The following is a 14456-nucleotide window of genomic DNA, read 5'->3' on the forward strand; positions in this document are numbered from 1 at the left end:
GTCAGGCCTCTGCTTTGATCAAGCTGGAGAATTCCAGGCTGTCTCCATAGGGCATATCTCTACTGTTAGATGACTGACAGCTGCCATAGTGGCCCTCATCTGAACCAAGTTTGCCCGCCTCCCCACTCTGCTCTCTTGCTTACTTCACCCTGCTCCAAATCAATATAAGCCTCCAAGACTTTGTCAGCAATGTTTACTAGACCCAGAATCTGCAGCCAGCCATCTCTGTTATTGCAGTCTGCATTGACGGACAGGACCAGCTTTGCAAGTTCCATTTGCTTGTTTGCCAAGGGTAATGTCCACCCCTGCCAGCCCACAGTCAGCCATACAAAGAGTTACTGAATATTCTGCTGCCTCAGTTGGCTGCTATACTGCTTGTATGGATGAGCCAGCCCTGTTGATAGACACTTACACATGGTCAAGACATGACTCAACAAGGCACTATTTAGAGCTGCCACTTTATTTTGCCATTCAGGATGAGCTATGCACAGATCTTTGTAAGCAGGGCAGTGGAGAGGACCATGATGACTAACCAGATGGAGGGTTTGAATAGTTTATAGTACAGACTATAGACTATAGTATACTCTATATGTATAGTCACCTAGTCAGGATTCACTTTTTAGCAGTTCTGATCTGAATTGACACCAAGGAGGAATCACTCCTTTTCTGTCCAAAGGAGGACTAACACCAGACAATGTCTTAGCTCAGGGCACCAGTGGACACCATACTACATGTTCAGGCTGTGAGAAGTGTGCATATGGTCCTAAGCTACAAGGAAGCTAGCTGTCCTTGATGCAATATGCTACATGCAATAAGGAAGTGATATGAGCAGCAACTTCATTGTGCGGCTATCACTGGCAACACTGCGCCCAGAAAAGTCATTCCTCCATAAACACTAGCTACACAGAATGAATGAAAGGTGCAGTCTCCTGAAGAAAGTGAAGTATTGGGCTCATGGATACATGCCACAGAAACACTATGACATGGTATAGTCTGGGAGATCTTGAACCCGTAACCTTCCCTGGAAAATTGTTAAGATATCCCCAAGGGATAGTCGCACACTTTCCTAAGGTGTCAAGAGGTAGCTAGCGAGAAGGCAGCAAGAAAAAACTTCTATCCAAGGTACTCATACAGCACCAACCCCTGTAGCATCTAGAAACAAACGGAATCCACACAATCTTATTCTAAGGAGGAGAGCAAGCAACATTTGAAGCCTATTTCTGAAATATGTGAATGTTCAATTATTGAATATGATGGCAGCCTGTCTGTTGAGCCTCAAGGGCTTCTTTCCAGGCCTTTCCACTGTCCCAGAGTCTTGTTTGGTCACAGTCAGAAGGATGCTGCAGTGAGAATGATGCATTCACCTTTTCAGGGGCAGTTACCATTCAATAAAAAAGTGATCACACTGGGGGGAAAATGAGTTTTGTTTAGGTCCAGAATCACTTGCTTCCTATTTTTCTCTGTGCATTTCATCTCTCTGCTGAGAAGGGAGCTACTTCCACTGTGGTTTTAGTTTGCTTTTGTTTTTACTGTGTTTGTGTAAAGTAATAGTATCTGTCTCCTGATCTCAGGTGAATCCCTGGTCTTCCTCTCTGGCAGTGAACTGTAGGAAGACAAGATGCTAGCTAAGACGTTTTGGCACAAAGCAGCAACAGCTGCTACTACAGGGTATTTTCAAATCAATGGCTAAAGACAGACCATGATAAATCCCAGAGAGACTATTAGAGGGTGAGCCCTGCCGTTACTGGGAATTTGGCCCAGTTAAAGATTTCCTAACTCAGGTCAGGATCATCTAGTCCAGCAGTTCCAAAATTATGGTCCACGAGACACCTGTTAGTGGTCCATGAGGAACTAGCTGTTGACATGTTGCTGGTTCTTGTTTCCAGTAGCTAAAATTAAACAGATGAAAAATACTTTTGTTTCCTTATTACTTTTCAACATAAGCAGTTACTGTAGCTGCTGCAGAGATGTTACACAGTTATAAATAGTGACTATGATCGTGAAGAGGCACCCACAAGACAGTCTCCACTAAGAATGTGGTCCACATGAGCCCCTGATCTAGCCCATCTCCTTGCACCAATACAGAACACAGATCCCCAAGAGGAGAGGATGTGCAATGCATCAGTTATCCAAACCATGGTCATTTCCAGGGTGTTCCCTCCAACTCAAACCCTTATGTTCAAACTTCAGTTGCCCCAGAACATTTGTATAACTGATGCTACACTGTCTCCTATACAGTGATAATGGAACTATGCTAGTCCATCCCATGACTGAGACAAGTCTATATAAAAAGGGATGGCTCTTTGTGAGGGGAAAGACTAAGTTCAGTTTCCTATCCTGTCCCTCAAAGTTCTCGTTTGGATTTCTGCGTAGGACAAAAATGTTGAACCAAATCTTGTAGTCTTTGCACAGGCAAAGGTCCCATGGAGAGCTATAGGCATTTTGCCCAAGTAAGGAAGGACTTCAAGATTTGACCCATCAAGAACTAAAAGAGAAAGATGAGATCCAACCTCTTCTAGCTGAACTGCATGACAGAAAAATCCTTTCCTAGATCAGATAATCCAAAACATGTCTCCAAAGGAGCATTTATGTCTGCATATTTATACCATGTTCAGCACAACAGTACCTGAGCATCATATAGTTTGTACACCTGCCAGCTGGCATCTTCAGAATCCAGAAGAAGGTTGAGTCACAAAACAACCGCTGTCCAAAGAGCAAATATGTTTTCACTGAATTATATGCAATCAGATGTTAGGTAGAAGAGATCTGCTAAATCTAGTCAGTCCCTCTGCCAGTGCAGGATTTTCCCCATGGCTCAGGTTTTATAAAATCTAGAGCTAAACCAAATTCATCTCTGTTATGACTACTGACTTCAGAATGAATGTGGCCTGAAATCTGGTCACATAGTGGTAATAACATGCCAAAGACCTTCAGATTATTGCATTTTAAGAAAAACAAAACAAAACACTCAGCAGCTTCCAGTGACAATTAATTTTTTACTATTCAGCACTGTGTGTTGGATAAACATGTGTTCACATTACTGAACTTAATCCACAAAGCCTAAATCCTTACAACCTTATTGTTGTAATATGCCTGCTTTTGGCACACTCATCTTTCCATACATATCCATATGTCATGTTATGCATTTAACAGGCTCTCTAAATACAGCTCGTAAATCACCGAGAGTTAAATTCACTCCCCACAACATTACTTCCTAATCTCTAAAACATATCAGGGTGAGAGCTAGAGGGTGACCTTTGGCATCATAAATCTCAGGAAAGGCTGACATGGAAGCGACCTCAAGAAAAGCTGAATACAGAAATAGGTATTCCCCCATCCAGTCCAGAAACACCTTCCACTGGTAAACCCCTTCCATAGTAGTGTCCAGGAAAGGGGAGACACCCTAAGTTGGAACATACCAGCTAAAATGCCAGTCCTGCACACACTTGCACACATGCTTACTCTGTGCATTTGCAAGTCCCAATGAAGTCCATGACACTATTTCACATGCCTAAAATTAAGCACCAGATGTGTGCAAGTATTTGCAGAATTGGGGCTTAACACTACAAACACGTCAGGACAGGACATGAAGATAATATGGCATTCAGCTAAAGGCCAGGGTCCTGCACCACCATGCAGTGAATGGAAGTTTTGCAGTTTACTTCAATAGGAGAAGAACTGGACTGTAAAACTGAGGGGGATATTTAGGCTGGCAGAATGTAACTGAATTAGAAAATATCACATATACTCTAGGGTTAGTGGTCCTAGCTTTGGAGAAAATGCCATGTATTGACAGTGCAAGTTATTACTATGCTACTGACTTCCACTTCGGCCCTTCATTACAAGCATTCCACCAGGGTGATCAACCACTTGTTTGATATGTTACATGTTTTCCCTAAACAACCTTGGTGTGCTAGCTCCATCTGTGAAGCAGAGAAGATGCACACTACAGCTGCAAAAGTAGATGAGCTTTCCCTCCCTAGATCTCAAAATACTTTGCAAAATCTTATTGAAGTGAGCAAGCATCAAAGAAGGATTCTAGAGAAAATAAACTTTAAATGCTAAACTATGGAAAGAAATCATTATAAATTGGATGGTGCTACAGAACAGTTAACAGGATCCAACTATGGCTGAGAAGGAGACTTACTTCTTACAAAGTAAACTGAGATTTACATTTGAACCCAAGGGATACAATCCTTCCTGTCTTTCAAAGGTGTTTATAAAAAACACCATTGCCATGGTACCTAATATCTCCAAAGCCCCTGTCCCCATGCAGGTCTCCAAGAGGATAAAGATGCCGGCATCTCTGCAAAATCAGCTGGTTGAACAGCCTCGCCTTCCCAGGGACAGTGCAACTGGAGGGAAGCCTTTGCATTCGGGCACGTGGTGGAAGCCCTGTGCCTACTGCGGGAGCAGCTGAAGGTTTGGGAGCGAGAGGAAGGGACAGCCCTTCAATGGGGGGCTAAGAAGCGGGGACCAGCCAGCTCAGGCCTGGGCAATCCGCCTACTCCCCCGAAACGCTCCCGAGCTCTGCATCCTGAAGCCTGCGCAGCAACCCCCCGACCACTCACTTCGCGCAGCTCTAGTGGGCGGGGACAGAGGGAGACGGGGCGGAGCCTAACCACCCCAGCGGGGAATTAGATGGGCAGACCTCGGGATGCAAATCAGCGACCTGTGATTGGGCCCCTGCTGCTGGGGGCGGTGTCTGAGGGTTCACAGCTGGACAGGGCCGGTGTCTGGGCTGGGGCGCGCAGCTGGAAATAGGGCGGGCTGAGCGCGCAGAGCTGGGGAGCAGCTGCCTGGGGGCGCCTGCTGTCTTCCATAAAGTGAATGGCCACAGTGAATGGGAGTCAGTCGACAGGAATCCGCCTCCTCCTCTCCTCTCTCCATGAGTCACACGCTAACAGAGCGCAGAGTGCCCAACAGCAAGCCAGGGGGACTTACCGTCTGACAGGCGCGGAGGAGCCCGGGCGTTGGGGCTGGAGCAAACTTCCCTCCTTTGCCCAGGATTAAGGCCACCCGGCAGCACCAGCATCTGGAACCGCTGTAAGTGCTCCCCCGCCACTTATTGCGCGACGCCCTGCTGCGGCATGCCGCTCTCAGGGCCCGTTTTCCCCGTTATAACTCAGGCGTCAGCTCCCTGCAACTTCTGCATAGCTGCCCTCGCACCCCGCAGAAAGAGCACCCGCGGGAACGGATTAATGGAGAGGTGTCTATCCGTCCTTCGCGTCCCATGGCACTGCCAGGTAGCCAGCTCTGCCACGGGCCCAGTTCTGCAGTCCTTCTGCACCCCTAACTCCCCCGCGGGTCCCCGCCTGTGGTGGGGACACTTAAGTGGGTAGGCAGGAAAAGGCAGGATCGGGCCCTGAAAACCCGGTTTTGGAAAACAGACGGGCATGCTATTCACCGGGCTTTCTTAGCGGGCTGGTAGCAGGGCACAGCGCCTGCAGCATGGAGGCCTGTGGGGAGTTGGGCTAAGCCAAGCGACCCTTCTCCGAAGCGCTAGACTATTTTGGTCTGTTTATGTTGCTCCGTTTCTACAGCCGAGATCGCCTCCAGTCCAGCCAGGCTTTACTTCCTAGGGCACTAGCTCGGGACACCCGGCCGCCGTTTCTAAACTTAGTCATTTTCCACTTAGCCGAGAGAGAGGGGAAGAGCTGTTTAACTTAGCTGGGGTTTCGCTGTAAATAATGCCATTCCGGGCTGCTAACTCAGCTGGTGGCAGAGTCCAGGGCAGAGGGTTTGGGGGAGCAGAGGCTGGGAGCCGCCGCCTGGGAAGAGGAAAGCAGCCCGACGGCTTTTGGACAGCTGGATAAATGATATTTATGTAACGAACTAGCTCCTGTTTACAGCAAAGCGACCTCCCTGCAGTTCCCAGCTCGGAGGGGCGGGAGGGCTGGGCAGTTCTCCTGCACCCCCTCGCACGGGTGCTGCACCCTTGCACACCTAGTCACAGAGTCACCCCACCCTCCATTATCCCCCCCCCCCCGCGCCCATTATTTCTGCGGAATCCAGCTACTGAGCTGAAGTTACCACTGCTCCCTTGCTTGAAATAAAATCCAGAGAGCCGAGAACGAATCCAGCCCCAAGCAGCAGTCGGCCGGGTTTCCTTTAACATTAAAATGTCCCAAGTAAAGAGCGAGTTCTAGGCCTGCGTTCCCCGGCCGAAATGCGGTCTATGAAACCGGATTTCAATCCTATTTCACTGCGCATTTCGTTACCTACAAGCAGCGGCAACCACAAACTCCTCGCGCGGCGCTTACACCGTCTCCACATCCAGTTATGACACATTTCCCCACGCCACGTTTTCATTCGCCTCACATTTAAACATCCAGATTTAACATGAACTGAAATCGCCACCAAAGACCTTTTAAAGAGACCTACAGTTTAAAAAAAACCATATCATAATGTGTGCATTAGCAACGAGGAGTATTTTTAATAGACAGTAGTAAAAATAGCTACGTAATATCAAATTTTACATCGTATAAAATTTTACGCTAAATATGCACGATTTACTAGTGCTAAATTACGTGTATATATACGCACTATATATAGTCAATCATTTAATTTTAGTAAAGTGTTTAGATTTACTTTGTACAATACAGATGAGTAAATAGCGTGTATACAGAATAAATCATATCAATTCTAGTATAAAATAATAATATTGTGTGTATATCAGTTGTCTATATTCTACGAACAAGAAATCGTGTGTATATAATATAGTATCAATTCTAGTATAAAATAATTAAATCCTGTGTATTAGTTGTTTGTATTTTACTAATCACAATAAAACAGTATATAATATAGTATGAATTATAGTATACAATCAGAAAATAATTGTGTGTATATTAGTCTACTAACAACAGGGAAATAGTGTGTAGAAATATAGCAATAAATAGCGTGTTTCTCTGTACACTATTGACTACCTGCAATAATCGAAAGCGATAGACATTTTTCCAGACCCAAGTTAATTTTCATTCAACGAATATTTGGTAGAATCCTGCAGCGTGGCCTCTGCTTTAAATGTTTATTATCCAGTTCGGAGCGCGCCCACGCGAGCCTGTCCCTTCCTCGCAATTCTCTCTCTAGATTCATGCCCACAAACAGGGCAGGCGTATGCCCAGAGCTCGCCCAGCACTTTCACGGCGGAGAAAAGCATTTGCACCAGGCCGGATTATACCAGGCCAAATCACAAGCAGATACTATATTTGCATCCGATTGTACGGAGTAACTCTAATGGGTGGCCTTCTAGACTTGTATAGTATAGTTCCTTTAGGGGGACCCTCTAAGAGAGTGTCGGCCCTCCCTGCCCCATCGCTGGGGTGGGGGACTCTGCTGGGCCGAGGTCCCCAGGGGCTGGCTGCGAGAAGGGCTGTCCTGTTTCGCTGCTTTGCTCATGGGAGGTAGGGGCTGCAGATGCCTTCCCCAGTGTCACACCTGCCAGCCCCGTGCGCTTTCTCTGCAGAACAGGCGAGCGGAGCGGTAGGGGAATCCGCCCCCCCCCAGACCTGCTCTCCAACACCGCGGGGGTCCCAGAAATCAGTGTCTCTCCGAGTCGAGCAGCCGGCAAGAATAAAAGAGCCCATGCACCCCTAGGGAGCACGGATCTCCGCCAGGGCCGGGCCCTCCCTGACTGTGGGTCTCCCGGTCTCGGGCACCTGGCTCGTCCTCAGGGCCCTGGAGGTACCAGCGCCTCCCCACCTGCCCCCACAAGCCAGGGGGAGCCTGGCAAGAGCAGCGGTTCTTTCCCGGGCCAGGCCCTGCCTTTGGTTGGGGGTACGGAGCTGTTTGAGGGGAAGGGGTTCAGGGGGAGAAAGGGAGCAGACGAGTGGGGCCCTGATCCGGCCCTACAGAGAATGCAGCCTGCCCCCCTGCACGCAGCCCAGTGCGGGCGCCGAGCCCGGGGCGGGAGGCCCCCTCCTAGCAGCCCCAACTGGGGGAGGGCGCCGCGGCTCCTTCGTTCAAGCCTCCCCTGGAAAGTAGCCGAGGCGCTGGTGGCAGCGGGGCTGCGGCCCAGCCTGGCCCCTGGCCACCCGGCTCCAGCCGTTGCTCGGCGGCTTGATGCACCCAAGAACCCGCTGGCCGGTGGGTTCGGCGCCCAGCCCCGCGCAGGCAGAGGGGGGCTCCCGATTGAGGTGGAGCGGCCGGGCCCCCGGGGCTCTGCAGGATGCGGAGCTTGGGGCTCCAGCCGCAGGGAAAGTGCCGTGCCAGGCCCCGCCTGAGGTAGTCCCGAGACAGGGCGAGCCCCGCAGGGACAGCGGGGAGGGTTGGCCGGACCCTGGCTGCAGCCGGGAGCCTGTCCTCCGGCCGCGGGGCTCTTTCCCCGGGCGGGGCCGCGTGCGGGAGAGCTGCCCAGTGCTGTGCGCAGCCTCTGCCAGGGCCCCGGCCGGGGGAACTGGGCCGGCCCCACGGTAAACTCCCCCTTTGTAAGCAGCCACTTAACCTTGAGCCCTCCCGGCTGGGAAGGGACCCGCCCGCTCTGGACTGCCAAGCCAGGGCCAGACCTCTGGCTCGGGGCCTCTCCTGCACCCAGCTTCTCCCCGCCGGGAAGAGCGCGCCCCGGGGCAGCGTGCTGGGGGCAGCGACCCCGGCCTGGATTCGCCCTTCTGTCGCGGTGGAAGTCAGCGGGGCCGGTCGCTGGAAGCAGCGTGAAACCCTGGGCCAAGGGGAGCCGGAGAAGAGAAGCAGAAATACCCGGGATGGGCCCGACCAGGCTGGCGGGGAGCAAGTAATACAAGCCCAATACGGAGTGAAATTTACTCCGCCTGCATGTACAGCTGCACTGAGGTTCTGCCCCAGTCCCACCAGCCTTTGCTTTATTGCCTAGGGCTGGTTCCTGCAGACCCCTAGCCAGCGGGAGCTGTCTGTCTGCACCTCTCTGGAGACTCGGGCCCCAGGATAGGCCAGGCCGCTGGGGGGTTGCTTGCACCGGTTTGGGGTTCGGGGACCTTCCTCAAATTTTCAACACTGTTACCTCGAAAATTCCGCTGCTTTCTAGCCATCTCTTTGTTATTGTCAAAGGCAGCTTTTGATTTTCTTGGGCAAGCCCAGAGCTAGCCCCCAGGTGGTGTAATTGGTTTGAGGGATAACCTCAAAACTCTTTCAAGATCACTACTCTGATTAGTATACCTCTGTGCACAGCTAAATATCAGACCAGACATCTAGCTGAAGGAGAGCTAGAGAGGTTACATTACATGAGGCTTATGCAGTTGAAGCTCAAGGATTTGAGTTTAGTAGGGGCCACTTGAGCAGACAAACCCTAGTTCTCCATCTGCCAAAGGCCTTGTCCGCACGCAAGTTGCACAATCAAACTAAATGGGTTTAGATACACAGAGTCACACTGGCACCTCCCCCCAAAAGGCGGTAGCCTTAAACCCACTTGCAGGCCTTCTATCAATTTAGCTTAAACTGGCATCACTAAAGCAGTGCAGCTTATGCTTAGCAAAGACCAAACCCTACTTTGTATGGGGAGGAATGGATAGCTTTGTTGTTAATCTCTTGGAGGGAGTAGCTCATAGGTTCCTTTGGGATGGACCAGCCTGAAACATGTAGTGCACTCCTCTGTAGAATATACCCTCAGAGAAGGTCAAGATTTCAGTGTCTTCATTAAATTCCCTGATCTAGATTAAAGGAGACAGCTGCTGAGATGAAGGCAGACCATCTCTTGGCAGAGGGTAGCTGGTACTGAGGGTGCTAGAGATGCCCTTAGTGATGCTCACTTGCAGCTTCTTTAGCACTCCCTGTGTGGGAAAAGTGCTGAGCGGAGTGGCTAGCCATCTGAAATCTATTTATCCACAGGTTTCAGAGTAGCAGCCGTGTTAGTCTGTAGTCGCAAAAAGAAAAGGAGTACTTGTGGCACCTTAGAGACTAACCAATTTATTTGAGCATGAGCTTTCATAGGATGAAGTGAGCTGTAGCTCACGAAAGCTCATGCTCAAATAAATTGGTTAGTCTCTTAGGTGCCACTAGTACTCCTTTTCCATTTATCCACAGAATAGGTACAGCTGGCGGGAGGGGAGTCACCAGAACTTCTTATCCACACGCTGTCCTGCCAAACCTCCACTATGACCAGGAGGACCCACAGTGATGGTGCGGAGGGGAGTTGTGCCTTCATAACATGCTGAATCCTTGGCCTCTGTCTGCTGTGATATGCTAAGAAGGGGGACAAGTGGTATAAACTGGTGGTGACGTGTGGTTGTGTTGGACACGTGCCCGCTAGGAACTGGCCCCACATACTGAGGCCACCAAACCCCTATCAGATAGTTACAGCTTGTGGACATGTCGAACGTGGGGTAAATTTTGAGTAAGTGACAAGGATCTGATTTCTATTTGCAATTGCCTGAGCCATCCCTAACCCTCCTAAAAAAGAAGGGTCCAGAGCCTCAAAGGTATTTAGGTGCCTTCACAGCAGGGCAGAGTTAGGCACCTAAATACCTTAGCGGGTCTGAGCCAGATAACCGTTTCCCCCTGCCTTTCACAAAGGAGACCTTTGAGGAACTGCAGTCCAGACACTCCACATTCTTCATTCAGAGCCCACTTAAATTCTCATATCTGAGTTGTATTCCTCTTTAGAGCCAGTATCTTTTCTTCTGGCAGAAAAATAGTTACAAGGCTCCTTTAATATATAGTCTTTCTCTAGAGGATAATGCAGGTAATCAATAGGTCTAAAAGCTTTGAATGGATTGCAGCTGGATCAGTTAATATTCCCTGCATGGAATCAGGAACAATATGAGGAAATGCTCCTCTGTCTGTGAACGGCATCCCAAAAACTTAAGATAGAGGGGTGAACCTGGGTACAGAGACTCTGCCAAAAAGAAAAAGAGAGGAACCAGAAATAGGAGATCTGGCCCAGAGGGTGAGATGAATATGGGATCTAAGCCTTGACTCCCATGGAAAGGATGTGACCCGGAATGTGAACACTGGCTTGCAGGGACAGGAGATGAACCTCGGACAGGAGATGAGCACAAAAGGTGAATCTGGCCTATTAGATTAGGTGAATGAGGGCTGGCACCCTGGTTCAGGAATGGGGCATTATGGTGGTTCTGCAGACCTGGTCTAGGGAAATGGTCATGAATGCGAGAAAAGACGACTTGAAACATAATGTAGCCTAGAAAAAACTGGAGTGTAACTGTGTGGGGGTAAGGGGCTCAATTATTTCCTCCCTTTTTTAAAGAGGAAGATAAATGCGGTTAGTTATTTGAGGCCTGGTTCTAAAAGGTACTGAGCACCCTACACGTCTGTCAAGCTCACTGGGAGCTGAGAGCACGCAGCACCTGGCAGGAGTGAGCCTCGTATTTGGAATCGGTGCAGAGAGGGGACCGGGAGCAGAAATTTTGTACAGCATTCTGTCACTCCATTCATCTGCTCATGCTCCATGTTTACAAATTGGAATCAAAGTTAATGCCAGGGCTATTCAGAAAGACCCTCCTGTCAACACATTGCTGAAATTAGTTGATTTTTTTAGAAGACTAGAAAAGAGGATTCTGATGACACCAGGCTGCCCTTTGATTTCCCCTCTTCCTATTTATGCTCCCCCTCCCCAGCACCCTTGTCCTCCCTCCCATTTTACCTCTGAATATTAATGCCTCTGGCAGATTGGATAATAATGTGACTGGGAATTGAATGAAGCTGGTTATTAGCTGCTGGACTCCTTGATGTATTTAAGGGAGCCCCTGGTCTGTTACTGAAGAATCAACAGTCTGAGGGCCAAGAGAAAGGCTGGGGGTGTGTATGGGGCAACATGGCTCTTCTCTGGCAAAGGAGTTGTCTGAAATCAACATCTCAGTCTGACCTAAGGGAAAGCCTCCAGCAAGAGGATGAATATGATTTAGCCAGAGCAGAGAATTCCTGTTATATTTTCATATATAGAGCTGTCATTTTGCAGTATGTACAGCAATTAAATATTGAAATGTTGCCTTTCTGTAGGGAAATAGATCAGTTCTTTAGCGTTAGAGAACTACTGAGAAATGATCCTGTTACTGTTAGATTTAAAAAGCTTGTGTGGAGATCACCATTTGTAAAATGGGGATAAAGGTACTGACCACCTTTGTAAAGTGCTTTGAAATCCACTGGTGAAAAGTGCTAAATGCGATATTAATTATTATGGGAAGTCTTCCCCCCTCTCTCACAACTGGGTCAGTCAGGACTTTCATTCAGTTCATTTCCCTGCATATTTGCACAAAAATGCCCTAGTTTCAGTGGGAACAGGATTGGGCCCATACACTTTTAATTTGCTCTTAGGTGCCTTTCCTTTAACAACACTTCCTAGTATTTTATAGCACTTCATCAGTAGCTCTCAAAGCACTTTACAAGGGAGGTGGGTATCATTATCCCCCTTCTGCAGACGGGGAAACTGAGGCACAGCGCAGTGAGGTGTCTTGCTCAAGGTCACTCAGCAGGCCAGTGGTGGAGCTGGAAGTAGCACCCAGGTCTCCTGAGACCCAGTCTGGTGCATCATCCACCATCTCCGACTGCTCTACAAGCAATTACATTTCACAGACTGTCTGTGAAGCAAGCAAGTGGTGTTATCCGCATTTTACAGCTTGAGAAGCAGACAGAGACAGTAAAGGTACATCTACACTGTAAACCCCCCTCCCCGGCAGCAGTGAATCTCAGAATCCAGGTCAATTGACTCAGGCCCAAGCCCAGGCTCTATCACTTGGCGATGAGGGTGGGTCTCAGATCCTGGGCTCCAGCCCCAGTGGAAATGTCTACGCTGCTGTTTTTACCCAGGTAGCACAAGCCCTGCACACCTAAGTCCCTTTACCCAGGCTCCGAGACTCACTGATGCATTTTTCGTTTTTGCAGTGTAGATGTATCCGCAGTCGTTAATTTCCAGTGCCCCATGTCATTGTTTGAGCTGGATTTTGCCATGATGCCAAGCACTCCACAGCTCCCATTCCCCTTGACTGGAATTGTGGGGGCTGGCCAGTTAAGAATATTGGGCCCTCAATGTATCAGACTGGCCCCTAAAATCAGTGGCTATTTGAGACATCCCGAATTAAAGGGACACTGATTTAAAAACGCCATTTGTCTGATAAAATGTTCCGATGCTTAAGATTCCAGTAACTGAAAGATTGGAGAAACTTCTCTGTTTTAGTTTGTTTGTTCTGTGCTTTGTATGGTCTGTTTCATTGTTTCCCCACATAGGCCCTGAGCCTCCAAACTATTCAATACAGGCAGTCCCCTGCATCCATTTGCTGCCACTCAAGTCAATGGGGCTTCCCATGAGTGCAGGGACCTGCCCACCCAGTGCTGCTTGCTAGATTGGGGCCAGTCTGCTTCCTCTCTCTGGCTGAGCCTATCACACAGCGAGAGGGGACTGAAATTTGAAAATAGGAAAGTGTGATTGTTAAATCAAATGAGCCAGCATAGGACTGGAAATTACTTTTAACTTACATTTTTTTAAAATCACATTTCTAATTAAAGGTACGCCTGATGTCTGCACACCATCTTTATCTATCCCCGCTGCATCAGGGAGTGACACAACATATTTTGTAACAAGTCTTTTTTAGTGATCCTTAAATATATGGTGCTAAATGACAGAAGTGATCCTTGTATAGAATATATGGTCATAGGGGAGAATGGAGATTCAGCCACCTGGTTTTGTGAATTTAAAAGAATTTGTCAATTTACAAATCTTATTTTAAACACATTTATTTTCCCATTTTACTAAAAAGACCACAGATTAGAACACTTTTAAAAAGCTTTATTTATTTTTAGCCATTTTTTTCTGTTTGTTTCTGAGCTCGGACAAAGAAAATCACATTAAATTAATTTCCCCTTTGTTCCATTAGTTTCGTTTTTGGGTTTTCGGTGCCACTATGTTTGGTCTGCAGGGACATTTGCATTTGTTTAATTCACTATTAAAATAAATTCCTGGCTCATTTCTGTGGGGGTCTGAGGTTTTGTATAAGGTTGGTTTTGATCCTGGTGCAACTGAAGTTCAATAGCAAAATTTTACAAAACCTAAATGTTGGACCAAATTTGAATCAACACCTTCGGTTTAAGTTTGATTCACAGGGTCATATAATACTCCTGATTTGTGTACAGAATCTACTCTAAGGTCAAGGGAAATTTTAGGTGTAAGATAAAGGATAATATATGCACTTTCATAGTCAAGTTTAAAAGGGTTCTGTGGATTAATTTTTTGTTGGTGGGTTTAAACGATGGCATTAAAAAAAACCCTCTCTGCCTCCTATTCAGGACGCACAGTGCATTGGCTCAGATGTCTGTTAACACTAGAACAAACTGGGGATTATGCACCCCTACCAGTGAATGCAAGGTACAAATCCTTAGGAATCTGTACTCAGTGCCACTAAGTTGTATGTTACATTAGATGGTAAGCAATTACATGTTTTGATTTTGATGAGGCCAAGATATTTCTCAGTGCAACCATTTTAATTCCAGAAGTAGGAGGAATCATTGAATTGTTGAACTAATGTGGACATAAACTG

General features: G+C 47.9%; 1 protein-coding gene across 1 annotated transcript in view; it reads left to right on the forward strand.

Moving 5' to 3' along the window:
- Positions 1–4783: 4783 nt before the first annotated feature.
- PITX3 (paired like homeodomain 3) overlaps positions 4784–14456 on the forward strand; it is a 39392-nt gene continuing 29719 nt past the window's right edge. Inside the window, exon 1 of the mRNA XM_084633578.1 lies at positions 4784–5046. The gene's annotated coding sequence lies outside the window, so the exon portion shown is untranslated. The remainder of the gene's footprint in view (positions 5047–14456) is intronic.

The sequence above is a fragment of the Lepidochelys olivacea genome, assembly GCF_965140295.1.
Source record: "Lepidochelys olivacea isolate rLepOli2 genome assembly, chromosome: 7".
Taxonomy (NCBI): Eukaryota; Metazoa; Chordata; order Testudines; family Cheloniidae; genus Lepidochelys; species Lepidochelys olivacea.